The following is a 15,380-nucleotide window of genomic DNA, read 5'->3' as shown; positions in this document are numbered from 1 at the left end:
AACGCTATGGAAAAAAATAGAAAATCATGTAAGGTGGAAGGAGACTGCTAGGGATTTCTTTTAATGTTAAAAAGTATAGTGGAATAGGCTTCAATGACATAGTAATATACTAGAAAGAGATAAGGTAGTAAACCACATGATAAGAAAAAAATGAGGCATTTGTAACAATAACTTCCAATGGCTTACCACTTTTTATTTTGTGAAATGTTCTTGAAATATTAGATTCAGTCCTCCCAATAACCCTAAGAAGTAGGCAGGACAATTGTGACTATCATGTTATAAATGAGAAAATACATTTGAAGAAATTAAATGTCATAAACAACACCTGTATTAATTTTCCCCTACCAGACTATATTTTAACCCTTTAATTTAATAGCTCCACAGGCCAATGAGTTAGCATCATTTGGTTTTCTTTCAACCCAATGAAACTTCCTAAAATTAAAGTGTTAATATTATACTAGACCATGACATCCACAAAGATAGAATCATGTCTGTTCTATTCACTAATGACTTCATTTCATTAAGCGCAGTAATGCCCAGCTACACTGGACTTCCTGATTCTTAAATACACCTGTTAGTAATTTTCTGCTTTCTCTGGCTAGAAGTAGTTAAATACTTCCCCACATACTCCCTTTTTCTATCTTTCCATTGTAAAATCAGATATTTCTCTAGATTTGCTGTTTTCCCGGATGGGAGACACTTTCTTATCATTTGGGTCTTAATTCTGTTATCACATTCAGATTATTTATTGTCTACCTACTTCCAACTAGTGTGTGAACTGTCTGAGAGCAGAGCATTGGTATATTGATCACAGCAGTGTTTTAAATTCTCAGAACTTTACAAAACACATTGTAAGCACCTTGCATTTGTTATTCTAATGAATAGATAATGGCTATCAAGTCATCTTACAACCCCAAATATGTTCTAAGCATCAGTAACTATAGAAAGCATTTGGAAATAATAAAAATAGTATTCATTATATCAAGTTATTTACTTAGCATTAACTTATTTAAATACCATTACTATTATCTTTTCACAGATCAGAAAAGTGAAGCAGAGTGCCTCTACTAACCAGTAATTCTCAGAACCAAGAATTGGGTACATAGTCTTAATCACTCCATTCTATGAAATTCCTCTTTGACACTATCCCAAAATATTATGAATATTTCCTTTGAATTATTATATTTTTGGTAATCTTTCCTTTCAAATATTATGAATATTTCCAGTACACTGACAAGTCTAATGCCCTTTGCATTATGGTTACATGAACACAGAAAATAATGTGAATAAACTCCCTTGGATTAGACAGCATGAAGTTTCATTTAAAATGTTTCATTTAAAATACCTTGAACAGCTTATATTTCCTCCCTAATTCTATTGCTTTCTGCTCTGACTGGTAAGTAGTTAAATACTTGCCCACATACTCTACCATTTTTCTATTCACTGCTAGAAGAAATATAAGTAAAAGTGTAAATGTTTTGAAAAAGAATACCTTAATTCTACAATGTTTATATTAAATATACATTGGAAAGCTTAGATGTGTATCCGGAGGAAGGAGGAATTCCCATCAAAATATCAGTGGAAGCAAAAACTAAGAAGACTAGAAAAATTTCTAAGGTATACATTTGCCTATGTTTTAAAATTATTAAGTAGAAACTCTCATTTCATCATCATAATTATTTGTTATCAGAGAAATTGGATATTATGGTGAAGGAAAAGATTTATGCAAGACTTAGACACATACTATAAAAGGTGAGACTTTCTTCTTTGCCTTAAGGTGAAAGAAAAAACATAAGATCAAGAAAGCCACATGAGGATATATGCAATGACATGAAGCTCTGAACCCTGCACCCCACTATACAGTGTTTGGGAAATAGCAAAGTGAGTAATGATCCTTCAGTGATCTATATTAGTTACTCAAAGTGTTTTTTGCCAGAGCCCATAAGTAGGATCTTAAATGTTACACGAAACAAGATTTCGATGGGAGATACATTTTTTTAAATGTGTGATGAAAGTTAATCAAGTGTTATTTCTGAAAAACTTCCTGGAACTTTTAGTATACCAATGTGACTTGCAAGTATTCAAAAGTCAGTTTTGGGTTGCAGGGTTTCCGAAATTAACTTGAATTCAAAATCACATTTTCATAAAAAGGAATGATGTGCCTTAGAGTTTACTTGGGATTGCTAATTATTCTGATTAGTAATGATAGGAAAAGCAAATTAGCTTATGTCATTCACCAGATGATAATGTTAAAAGAGTAACTAGTGTGGTTGCAATGGGTAGAAGATAAATGGAGAGCACTTACTTGACAGGATTTTGATATAATTATATTGGCAGTTCTTAGAGATAAGACTATCTATATTCAAATACAGTTTCAATTAAATTGTGATCATCTTAGAAGAAAAACACCTTAGGGTAGATTAAGCTGTATGAAGATTTTATGATTGTTTCTAATTATGTGGTTAAAAGGGATCTAATGGGTGCCTGGGTGGCTCAGTGGTTAAGCTTCTGCTTTGGCTCAGGTCATGATCCAGGGGTCCTGGGATCAAGCCCTGTGTCCAGGCTGCCTTTCCCATTCCCTCTGTCCCTTTTCCCTACTTGTGCACACTCTCTCTCTCTCAAATATATGCCATCAAATAAATAAATATAATTTTAAGATAAACAAATGAGGGGTCTTATTGTACATAGATAGGTGTATTTCTTTCAATCCTGTTTTGAACTAATAGTTGTTTGTATGTATCATTAAATTTAAAAGATTTGTAAAAAAAAAAAAAGGGTCATTATTGACTGCAAAAAGGACAAAAGGCTAGGTAGTCCTTTTTGCAGTCAATAGCTGAGATTTCACCTATAGGAATTTAGTCTTTTAGACCTGTTATTATTCTAAGAATATATACCATTTTATCAAGTATTAGATTTTTCTCAAATGTAGGTATGGATCTCTGGAAAGAAAAAGCATCTCATCAGTCCACCTGAAGGAACTTGCAAATCTATGATGCTGAGATGAAGAACATTAACTTTAAAGTCATATATTTGCAAACATTTTTTTTTTAGAGAGGAAGAAAGGGAGAGAGACAGGCAGAGAGGAGGCGGGGGGGGGGGGCAGAAGGCAGAAGTAGAGTAGAGGGAGAAAGAGAATCCCAAGCAGGGTCCCTGCCCAACATGGAGCCCCACTCAAGGCTCGATCCTACAACCCTGAGATCATGACCTAAACCAAAATCAAGAGTTGGAGACTTAAACAACTGAACCACTCTAGTGCTCCTGCAAGCAAAAATAAATAAATAACCCACAAAGAAAGACTGTTTAGAACAATATTCTCCTTTTGTAGAGAAGAAAAACACAAGGTTTTTTGTTATAATAGGTTTTAAGACATAGTGAGTAGGCAGAAGGTTTGCCTTTCCTGGTAGTTGAAATTAGGCCACGAAGGCTTACTTAGTCTTGTCTTTGAGTAGTCTCAGATTTATCTCTTGCTCTACTCTACTCTAGTCCAGATATAGTATACTGGCATTCTCTCTTTCTGTCCTATTCTTTGAACATATAATTTTTAAAGCCTTCAGAAATTCTCATGTTTTGTTCATTTTACCACTGAATCATTTATGAAAACATCAGTCAGGGTCCAGTTGTAGCTAACAGAAGCTGCTCTGGCTATTTCATGCAAAAAGTTACCTAAAAGGAATTCAACGCTAACAAATCAGTATTTGGGCATCCTTGAGTAATTCCAGAATCACATCATAAAAATGACCACTAACCTGCCCAAGACAAAATCAGAAAACTGAAGAACACAGTTCCCCTATGTTGTGACTTCAGAATGTGACATCACAGAATGTGAGCTGGAGTCTGAAGATCAGAGATCAACCACTGCACCTGTTGGTTTGCGGAACATTACCACCTGCCGTTATCCAGGCCTGAAGAGACTCTGCCAGAATGGCTGGCTCCAGGCTCTGCTACACCAACCTATTAATGGTAGGGCTCCTCTCTCCACTTAGATTAGCTCTAAAGTCAAGACTTACCTGAGTGCACATGATCAGTAGAACCTAAATGACATCCAGAACTCTTGCTACAAGGTAGTCCTGGAAATGCAGTCTTTAGCTTTTTGCCTCTGATATACTTAAGGAAGACCATAAGGCAGTGGAACATGTGCTGAGCTAGATTATTTACCTTTCATGAGGCACATATCTTGCAGTATTCAAACAGGGCTTCCTGACTATGAGGATGTGATTATCACAACAACAGCAATAAATCTCCAAAATAAAGTTGATGTAGAGGCTATTCTTTTTTTTTTTTTTTTTAATATTACACTGTGTTTAAGTGTCAGGGCTATTATCTAACAGCAAATAAAGAGAGGATAGAGAACCGATACCATGGTGACTGAATCCTATGCAAGAGGTAATAGACATTGCTTACAATATCTTACTATCCTGAAGTTATTTTTGCATGAAATATTGTTTGAAATAAGAGATTGGCTCAGACTTACCTTTCTTTTGGTTCTCTTTAAAATGTGTGTATGTGTGTTCTGCTAGCAGAGGAATTTTTCACTAAATTAACACTTTTTGTAACAGATTGGATATGCACATTCCAGATGTTTAGAGAGACAAGAAAATAGCAAACATTCTTTATTTTTTCTCTATTTAATTAAACTTTTTCCTTATGCAAGTTAAAAGTATTATATTGCAAACACTACATATTTTTTAAACTTTGCCTCTATAATGCTTTATAATAGTGATGTCACATATGAATTCCCTGAAAGATGTTCCATTTTTAATATATAAAAACAAGAGATCAGAATTTTTAAAAAAATATATCTTTCTTTGAACTTCCAGGTAGCTGAGCAAAGTGTCAATCTGCTTTTGAACTCTAAGGAATGGCAGTCATGTTACGGATTTTGTTTTGGGTTTTTTTGTAATTTATGCATGATAAAAATAACTCCAGTTAAAAGCAATAGCTCAAAAAGCCTTTGTAGTCCAGCATGATACAATATAGGGAAAAGTAAGTTAGCCATTGAGGCAGTCATCATGTGTCAGCAATAAGGTGTCAGATACATCCTTATATTCTCCATTCATTAAAACTAAAAGAAAACTGCTTCGTGTGCTAATACAAAACGTTTTAGGACATTTCCTTGTCAAGCTGACCTTAATCCATGTAAGCCTTTTTAGTAGGTGATAATACTATTTGATAGATGACCTCACTTAAAATTGAATTCCACCTAGAAAAACTAGGAAAAGATGCCATCTTAGCCCAAAACTACAGGTGTATAACCTTTGTTAAAGCAAAATTGGAGACAATAATGTAACAAACATTAAAAAAAAAAGTGGAGGTGTAATAGAATCTAAATGTGTAAAGATTCTCAATTATTAAATAAATAAATAAATAAATAAATAAATAAGCCTCTGCATGTCTCACAATTGTGTCTTTCCATCTACCCCTCGTCCTCTCCAGCTCTGACTTCAGTGATCACACAGCCCTCCAGCAGGAGATACCACAGCTGAGGTACCACAGCTCTAGCCAGTCAGGCTCATGGTTTACAGTGCCCTTGCTCCCACCTCTGCTCATTTCTGCACCGTCCAACCTGAGAAACTTTGGGGTCTGTGTGTGTGTGTGTGTGTGTGTGTGTGTGTGTGTTATGGGAGAGTCAGAAAGCTGTAGACATAACAGAACACTCTTTCTTCCCAATATCATGGTAATTTTTCTCAATTGCTCCCTACAACTATTAGAAAATAGCAGCAACCCCACAGGAAGAAATGATACAAGCCTGGTTGAAATGCAGGCTTCCTAGCTCTGTGGCCTGGGGCCAATCACAGCAGTTGGAAGTATCAGAAGGGCTATTTATCCTTAAATAAAGAAACTCGACCTTCAAAGCTTTCGTTAAGAATTTCATAATTGCGTAGAACAGATGTAAAAATGGCCAGCCTCAAGGTGTGCAGAACGAAGATTCTCTACACCTTAGCCCTCTCAACTCTCACAGAACTGTGTTTGCTCTCCCCCTAGTGGCAGACACCCGCATTTATCTTTGCATAAATTACTCCTATCAAGTACTTGCAACAATCCGCTCAGAAGGTCAAAAGGTAAGACAATATTATGTCCAAACTAAGTACTTTGGAAAACAAAACGCAGGCCTTATAGAAACAAAAGGAATACAATTACTAAATGGAATACTTCCCTCCTAAAAGAGTATTAAAATGAGAAAATAAGCAGCATAATTACAGAGAAGGAAGAAAGGAAGAACACGTGCCACTTGGCCAGCCTGTATTATAATTTTTGGTTCCGCTTGTCACAATTACAAGTTAAGCAGCACTATGTTGTTCATGCTTAATTTACTTCTGAGCTGTTTAAAAGGACCAACTCTTAGTATGTTTGTTTTGTGGAGGCACATCTGTTGACACTGCCTCCGTCTTACAGTAAACTACAGAAGTTGATGATTGCACAGTCAATCCCCTGCGTAAAAATAAGACTGCCAAAAAAGAAAAAAAAAAAGAAAGAAGGAAGGAAAGAAAGAAAGAAAGAAAGAAGAAAGAAAAGAAAAGAAAAGAAAGAAAAGAAAAGAAAAGAAAGAAAAAGAAAAGAAAGAAAGAAAAGAAAGAAAAGAAAGAAAGAAAGAAAAAAGAAAGAAAAGAAAAGAAAAGAAAAGAGAAAAAGAAATAAGACTGCGTGCAAAGAAACATTTGTTTCCATATTGCAAAAATCTGTGATTTCAAATGTTGCAAACCATGTTGTTTTCTTTTATGGCCAGATTTACTTCTTTTAGTGGACTTTTCTGGTCAAATGTTAAGGGTTAGACACAAGGTGATTTCTTTGTTCTTACTGCACATCAAGTTAACAGTGTACTATCTAGATCTCCATTCACGTATGCTCTTATTTTTATTTTTACGAATGCCCTAAAAACGAAATTCAAAGTTTTTCTAGTGAGTGCAAATGATTAAACTTTCTATTTACTTGTGACTTCAGAGTTGCATTCTATTCTGAAGACTACATTTTTATCTGATATATTTTTGAGAGATGAGCAGACTTTTCTAACACCTTTCATTTCTATATCCGAATATCTCTTAAACTCTGTGAAAAACTCAGATTGACTAATTGATGTAATGTTTATTATAAAAGTTTCCCGAAGAAAAAAATTTCTAACAGAGAGCTCATGTTGAAATTACAGAATTAGCTATTTAGTGGTGACTTTATTCCCATTTTCCTCTTTTTTAACTCGGCTTATCTTCATTTGTTGTCTTTTACAGATAAGAAACATTCAGGTCAGCAACATCAATAGGTTTTATAACCAAAAACACCCCAGATGTTATCATCATCTATTCTGTCAGTTTAATTAGAAATATTGAAATGTGCTCTATCTTTGTTGAACTTCAGACTGTGGAAAATAGCTTGTTTTCCAAATTCTTATGCAGCTACCACTTTGAAAAATGAGTCATTTTTCAAATTTTAATGGGACCAGAGAAGAAGTAAAATTTGGGTATTTTTATTTTCAAATAACCTAGGAATTTTTTTTTAGAAAGAACTGATGATATTTAACACTGATTTTAATCTTATGGATCGTGGTACTCTATGAGAGGCAGAAGCTCCATTTTTTTTTTTTTTTTTTGCCAGCTGAATAGGATAATAAGCTCTTAGTATGTTACAAAATTAATTAAATTACTGAAAAATTATAGGTGTTTCATTTAAGGACCAAAATTATTTTTTTAAAGATTTTGTTTATTTATTCATGGGAGACACAGAGAGAGAGAGGCAGAGACACAGGCAGAGGGAGAAGCAGGCTCCATGCAGAGAGCCTGACATGGGACTCAATCCTGGGTCTCCAGGATCACGCCCTGGGCTGAAGGTGGCACTAAACAAACCACTGAGCCACCCAGGCTGCCCCAGGACCAAAATTATTATTTCAAGACCAAACGGTTTATTTTCTTTCATAACTAATACTTCAGGGCAGTGATCTGTTTATAGTTCTTCAGGAACCCAAGCTAATGCCTTCTTTTCCTCTTCAGTAAGGGACATCCAAGATCTTTGTGGCATCATTTCAGTCAATCAGAAAGGGAAAAGCATGTCAGACCTACGAGTGGTCCAGCATTTAAGCAATGGCTCATTTCTATGGCCACAACTACCTGTAGAAAAGAAACTGGGAGATACAAACTAGTTATATGCTGTGTCTCTCTAGATTTCTAGATAGAAATATATATCTATATATATCTATGTACAATACTTCCCATACCTGGAATACACTGACTCTCCCTTTTTTTTTTTTAAGATTCTATCTAATTATTCATGAGAGATACAGAAAGAGAGGCAGAGACATAGGCAGGAGAAGCAGACTCCCTGCAGGGAGTCTGATGCAGGACTCGATCCCATGACTCCATGATCATGACCTGAGCCAAAGGCAGATGCTTAACCACTGAGCCACCTAGGCATCCCTGACTCTCCTCTTTAAGGAGAAAACCTGAAGTCCTATGTAGCTCAAGTTCAAAATCACTTGATGATGTGTGGGTTTCTCCATCATATTCAGAAGCAAATCCTATGGCCAGTACCTTGAAAAGACAAGTTATGTCTTTTATTTCAGCATGGAGTTATTGGGGCTCTGAACTTTGAGATCACTGGAGAAAGTCACTTGATTAGAACTGAGTTCACTCTCTGGTAGAAATTTGCGGAGTCCCCAGCTCTTCTCATGGGTTCTTTGTCATCTTTTCTCTTCTTAGACACACCTGAACAAGATGTCACTCAGATTTTGCAGCCTCATTCTAACTTATAGAAATTGGGTAACCTGAATAGGTTTTAAGACTTGAAAAATCTAAAAATCTTTTTTTTTTTTTAAACTCAGTGGTGATTTCCTTGACATGGCTAGTGGGTTTTTTTTTTCTTAAAATTAATTATACTTTCATTCCATTTGTGTCCATAACTTTCATGTGCACAAATCACACACACACACACACACACACACAAAATATATATATATATATATTTCCAGATAGTCTCCAATCCTTACTGTTTGGATTTCTCTTCAGTGTACCTGTTTAAATTAATGGCAGCTACTCAGCAACACAGAGTGTGTCTAAAGAATAGGCTTAGATGGGAAGGCACACTTTTCTATTAATGAACTGATGATACATAAATGATTTCTTCATTTAACTTTTAATTCTCAGCTATATTTTGAATTAGTGAAGTTGCAAAATGGACAATAAGTTAAGAACTATACAAAAATTTCAGTTCATGGGAGTCTGGGTGGCTCAGTCAGTAAAGCATCTGCCTTGCTCAGGTCATGATCTCTGGGTCATGGAATGGAGCCCCACATTGGGCTTCCTACTCAGCAGGGAGTTTGCTGCTCTCTTCCTCTCCCTTTACACCTTCCCTCTGCTTGTTCTCTCTCTCTCTCTCTCTCTCTCAAATATATAAATAAAATCTTTTTTTAAATGTTCAGTTCAAATAAGCTAAGAATCATGCACACACATACATATGCAGAATAATTGTTTCATAGGTATTTAATTATGTGCATTTACACAATGACTGTAGAACATTTAATTAATATTCTCTCTAATTGAAGTTATATCTTGTCAGTGGCCATATATATTTCACTGTATGTACCACTGTGCACATGTGTAAGTCTAGCTGAAGCTGGAGACCAGTACATCTCATTTCAGATATTCTCTAACTTTCGGTTGTTGTCTTAAATTGGAAAACAAGTTATTTAGTGGAATGAAGTCACTGAAGCTACAAAAGTGATAAAGAACCAATTAGTAAATAAGGAAAAGGCTATCAAATAAGGGAAGAATAGGTTGGAAAAGTTTGATAGGCTTGGATCCCAGATGGATAAATGGTAAGTTGCAACTGGAGATAATCAGCAATACGATATTCACGATACAATAAAATCCTGGCAAAGGCAAAAAGATAGAGGATCAAAGACACAGGTATATGCATACCACATGTATGCAACAAATCAGAAACAAAATCATCATATACAAAATTGTCTGAAACAAAACCATGTAAAATCTATTTCTATCCCATAGAAAATATTTTCAAAATGTCTTCTAACTTACCAACAAGAAAATTAGTCTTTCTTATGGAGTGTAATGATGAAATGATGCCCAAGGAGAGCAATTTAAGTTCAGAGATTGCCATATTTGTATTGTGTTCCCTCATGAAAGTCGGCATTACATTAAAATGTCAGAATTAAGGACTGTGACTTGAAACCAAGAATTCATTTTTCCAGCTTCAAATGCTGGTTAGGAAAATTCACTTAGAGTTATTAATTTAAAATCCTGAGATTAATTGTTTTCTAGTGATTGATGCTTATTATATAATTTAACTCGTTGAAGGATATCAATAGCTAGTTAAGGCATCTTCTCCACAATAATATTTTAAAAACTAGTTTCTGATATGCTCTGTTAGCATACTAAAGACAGATATGGAAAATAGCTGGTGATGAGAATGTGTCCACGCCCAGTGCACTGTGGGAGTTTCTAGCATCCAAAAGAAAAAATATCTCCCCAAATGGTAATCTACAGGTTCAAGTAAGACAACAGATTACTATAAATACAATTTCACTGTGAAACATGATACAAAGAGACAGCCCAGAGTGAAATTCCTCTGAAACATGCAAGAAAAGAACTTGGACATCAGAAAGACTTAAGTTCTAATTACTGCTTCGTTTATTGCAACCTAAGTTTTTTTTTTTTCTTGTATCAGGAGTTCTAACTCTGAGCCTCAGTATCTTGATGAATAAGTTGAAAATAATAACCTAAAACATGCTTAGAATTTATCATTTAGCTCAAAGTAGTATGAGTGAACACAGATGTGAGTGTAACCCAAGAGCTATGTTAGAATTTAATCTTCACACCTGAGTATATTCACTTTTCTTAAGTCTATATGCAAACCTCATGTGTTCCCTTCCCAGATACATGAGGATCAATTATGTACTGAATTTGGATCCTAAGAGAGAAAACAATCTGCACTTTCCTATGAAGATGTTCTTGGGAGGTATCAGAAATGCTCAAGGTGGAAGGAGACAATGTTACTTCGTCTATGAATTGCCTCAATCCTTTTCTTCTTCTTCTTCTTCTTCTTCTTCTTCTTCTTCTTCTTCTTCTTCTTCTTCTTCTTCTTCTTCTTCTTCTTCTTCTTCTTCTCCTTCTCCTTCTCCTTCTCCTTCTCCTTCTCCTTCTTAAGATTTTATTAATTTATTTGAGAGAGAGACAGTGATAGAGACAAGTAGGGGGAGCGGCAGACAAAGGAAGAGGGAGATATAGGCTCTCTGTGGAGAGTGAGCCTGATGTGGGCTGGGTCCCATCAACCCCCGGGGCTAATGATCTGAGCTGAAGGCAAATGCTTAACCACCTGAGCCACCCAGGCTCCCCTAAATTGCCTCAATCCTGATATCAAGATTGGAGTATACTATTTTATACTTACACACAAGATGTTTCTTTCCTGTAAAATATTAGAGCATTCTGAATACATAGTTCCTGAAGAACTATGACCTGAAATAAAAGTATGATGTCCTGGGACTACTGTGGGACTTAGGATAGTCGATGGAACAAGATGACAGCGATAAGGCATTAGTAGCTATCTTCAGAGGAGAAAAATCCCAAGCAGAGAGACTATTTTCGGCTGCTTCTCCAACATCCATTTCTCTCTTCTCTCTTCTTAATAAGGCCCTGGATTTCCCAAGGGTGCCCCCTGACTAGTCTATGTCCTTTGGAGTGTGTCAAAACCCCTTTGCTGCAGTGACTAGTGCAAGGGTGGTCAACATATTTGTCCTTCTCCAAACCAGTCAAAAGAATATTCAACATTTGTTGTTGATAAAGAAGTCATCTCTTTCTCTGTGAAGGAGAAAGCCTTTATCTTTGGATTGCCAGGAGTCCTCCTTTTTTTTTTAAGATTTTATTTATTTATTCATGAGAGACAGAGAGAGAGAGAAGAGAGAGGGAGAGAGAGGCAGAGTCATAGGGAGAGGGAGAAGCAGGCCCCATGCAGGGAGTCTGACATGGGACTCCAGGATCAGGCCCTGGGCTGAAGGTGGCGCTAAACCAGAAAACCTCACACTCAGGCCTGAGTGAAAGAAAGGAAAGCACTAAGGACTGTAGACAGAATGGCGCCATGAAGCATGATTGAGTCACGATAGCATTGTGAGAGTTGTTCACCGTTTCAGTAAAATCTTGTAGCATGCAAAAATCGTCAAAAACAGATGTCTAAGGCTGCTGCTGGCCCAAAAAATTGGATACCCCTCCCCTTTTTTTGCTTCAAAAAGATAAGGGATATGAGTTTGTAAAAAGAAAAGAAAAATCTCTATATATATGTATATGTAGAGAGAGAAATATCCCCTGTTGACCATTTTTAAAAGGTTCCAGATTGGATATCGTGTTTCAACCAAATTTTAACATGAATGAGAGCATAGTAGGCAGGAAGAACACTTGATACAACGATGCAGATTTTATAAATGTGCAATAAAAGTATTTGTTGTAAAAAAAAAAAAAATGAGCCAGCCAGGCTGCCCCAGGAGTCCTCTTCTTACCATGTTGATAAAACCAGTTCAAATTGGAGGGCAAAGCTGAGATTCACAGAAAAGTCTCATTCATGAGCGTCTGCTCTATGATCTTTGGTCATGTGAACAAATCCCAGGTTGAATCACATTTTTCTTTATTTTGGTACTGAAACAATCACAAAAATTTGATACTTCATCAGGTCATCTAATGAAATCAGACTTATACTGATTAATTTAAAATAGTCATTACTATAAGCAAAATCTATGAAGTAATGAAAGATAGTAAGAATTGGAAAAACAATATGCAAGTGTGTTATAGGAAGAGAACAATGAAAGCTTGCAGATAAAATAAAAAGTCAAAAGTGACTATAAGCACACCCATGTTCATAGTAGCATTAGTCACAATCACCAAGAGGTGGTAGCAACCTGAATGTCCACTGGCTCATAAATGGATAAGGAAAATGTGGTATTATGTGCCATAAAATATTATTCAGATTTTTTAAAAAAAAATAAAACCCTGCCAGATACTCCAACAAGGATGCACATGGAGGATATATGTAAGTGAAATAAGCTAGTCACCAAAAAATTAGATACTGTATTATTCCACTTACATAAGGTATCAAAAATAGTCAAATTTATAGAACCAGAAAGTACAATGGTGGTTGCCAAGGGCTGGTGAAGGGGGAAATGGGGAGCTTTTCTTCAATGGGTATTGAGTTTCAGTTTTCAAGATGAAAACGTCTAAAGATGTGTTGAACAACAATGTGAACACAGTTAATGCTACTGAATGGTACATTTAAAATGGTTAAGATGTAAATTGTATGTTAGTTGTGTGTTGTGTTTGTACCACATTTTTTTTAAATGGCCCTAGGTGGGAGGCATGAGAAAGGAGATAGATTACTTAAATGGGTATGGGGTTTTCTTTGGGAGACATGAATATGTTTTGGAACTAGATAGAGGTAATAGGTACACAACATGGAGAATGTACATTTTTTTTTTTTTAAGATTTTATTTATTTATTCGTGAGAGACACAGAGAGAGAGAGAGGCAGAGACACAGGCAGAGGGAGAAGCAGGTTCCATGCCAGGAGCCCGATGCGGAACTCGATCCCGGGTCTCCAGGATCATACCCTGGGCCAAAGGCAGGCAGCAACTGCTGAGCCACCCAGGCATCCCAAGAATGCACAATTTTGATGGTTAAATATATACTATGTGAATTTCACCTCAAAAAAAGTTTTAAGTGACTATGCAGTTTATTCAAAGTAATAGTGAAGTTCACACATACTTAAGGGGTATTGTGGTCCAGGTCCAGCCAAAATATAATAGCTCACATGTGCTATAATCATTTAACCATCACACACCTATGGTGTAGGTGCTGTTATGATCTATATTTTACAGAAGAGGAAAACAAGAGAATTTTCCAAGAACACATAGCTCATAGGTCATTCCCCTGAGGAGTGAAGTGAAACTGATATAGGAACGAGTTAGGGGCAGAGGGGGCTAGGCTGGGAAAGATAGGAAAGGCCCCAGAGTCAGGCTCCAACCCATCCCAAGGAAACAGAGATAAGACAGTAAAAACAAAAATAAACCTGGCTCTCTAGCTCCAAAATATTAGGGAGCATCCTCCTTTAATGGATACTAAGTAATAACAGAAATCTCAGATGAAGAGAAATATTATGGAGGAGATATTAACCAGAGAGAAGGGAACCCCTTGTTTAGGCTCATGTTATTTACAAGAAAAAAAAAATCTTGTTTGTGGGCAGCCCCCGTGGCTCAGCGTTTTGGCACCGCCTTCAGCCCAGGGCATGATCCTGGAGACCCTGGATTGAGTCCCACTCGGGTTCCCTGCATGGAGCCTGCTTCTCCCTCTGCCTGGGTCTCTCTCTCTCTCTCTCTCCCCTCTCTCTTTCTCTCTCTTTCCTCTATGTGTTTCTCATGAATGGATGAATAAAATCTTTTTTAAAAAATCTTGTTTGTTATGATAGTTATTAGTCCACTGTATTTGTTCTAAATATCCACCCTGATATTGATAAGAAATAGACCAAGTTCCCTAGCTAGTTTCCTTTAAAAGACAGACCATAACCCCCCTCAGTGGTAACCCTGTCGGGACCCCTCTCGCTTTTGAGAGCTTTCTCTGTATCTCTGCTTAATAAACCTCTATTGCTTTGCTCACTCTCTGTTGTCCGTGAGATTCATTCTTCAACTCCATGAGATAAGAATCAAGCTCTCCCGTATCAAAACTGTCTTCACTAATAGCCTGTACCCTCTCTTCTTGAGTGAAGTTGGTCTCCAGAGATGCTTCATTTACTGAAGGGATTCTTTGAAAATTTTATTTATTTTTATTTATTTATTATTTATTTATTTATTTATTTATTTATTTATTTATTTATTTGACAGAGTAGAGAGAACATGATCAAGATGGAGGGACAGAGGAGAGGAAGAAACAGACTCCCCACTGAGCAGGGAACCTAACACAGGACTCCACGCCAGGACCCCAGGATTATGACCTGAGCTGAAGGCAGATGCTTAACTGACTGAGCCACTCAGGCACCCCTGTTTACTAAAGGAATTCTAATTCCCAATTCAGCCCATGTGACTCCTAATTATAAATCACATGTTTATTTAAGCAGCTTGAATGAGTCTCTTTTTTTTGTAACCAAATGACCCTACCTAGATCTCAAATGGTGGATAAGAGAGATGTCTATGGCACCAGATAGGCAGCCTTTGTGCTCAGAATAGGAGCCAGAATCAGAGTGAGACTATCAGCAAAGAAAAGGTGATACTTGGGGATCCCTGGGTGGCTCAGCGGTTTAGCTCCTGCCTTTGGCTGAGGGCGTAGTCCCAGAGACCCGGGATCGAGTCCTGCGTTGGGATCCCGGCACGGAGCCTGCTTCTCCTTCTGCTTGTCTCTCTCTGTTTGTCTC

General features: G+C 36.7%; 1 long non-coding RNA gene across 2 annotated transcripts in view; it reads left to right on the top strand.

Annotated features, from left to right (window-relative positions):
- The window catches only part of LOC112665454 (uncharacterized), a 113,948-nt gene that overhangs the window by 3,078 nt on the left and 95,490 nt on the right, over nucleotides 1-15,380 (top strand). The window contains exon 2 of one of the 2 annotated variants that reach the window (XR_004809697.2): nucleotides 1,778-1,881. The exons of the other annotated variant lie outside the window; for it this stretch is intronic. This is a non-coding gene — a long non-coding RNA (uncharacterized LOC112665454). The remainder of the gene's footprint in view (nucleotides 1-1,777; nucleotides 1,882-15,380) is intronic. 2 annotated transcript variants of the gene reach the window in all.

The sequence above is a fragment of the Canis lupus genome, chromosome 27 (assembly GCF_003254725.2).
Source record: "Canis lupus dingo isolate Sandy chromosome 27, ASM325472v2, whole genome shotgun sequence".
Lineage (NCBI taxonomy): Eukaryota > Metazoa > Chordata > Mammalia > Carnivora > Canidae > Canis > Canis lupus.
Note: the sequence above shows the minus strand (reverse complement) of the source record. Positions and strands in the feature narration are given on the sequence as shown.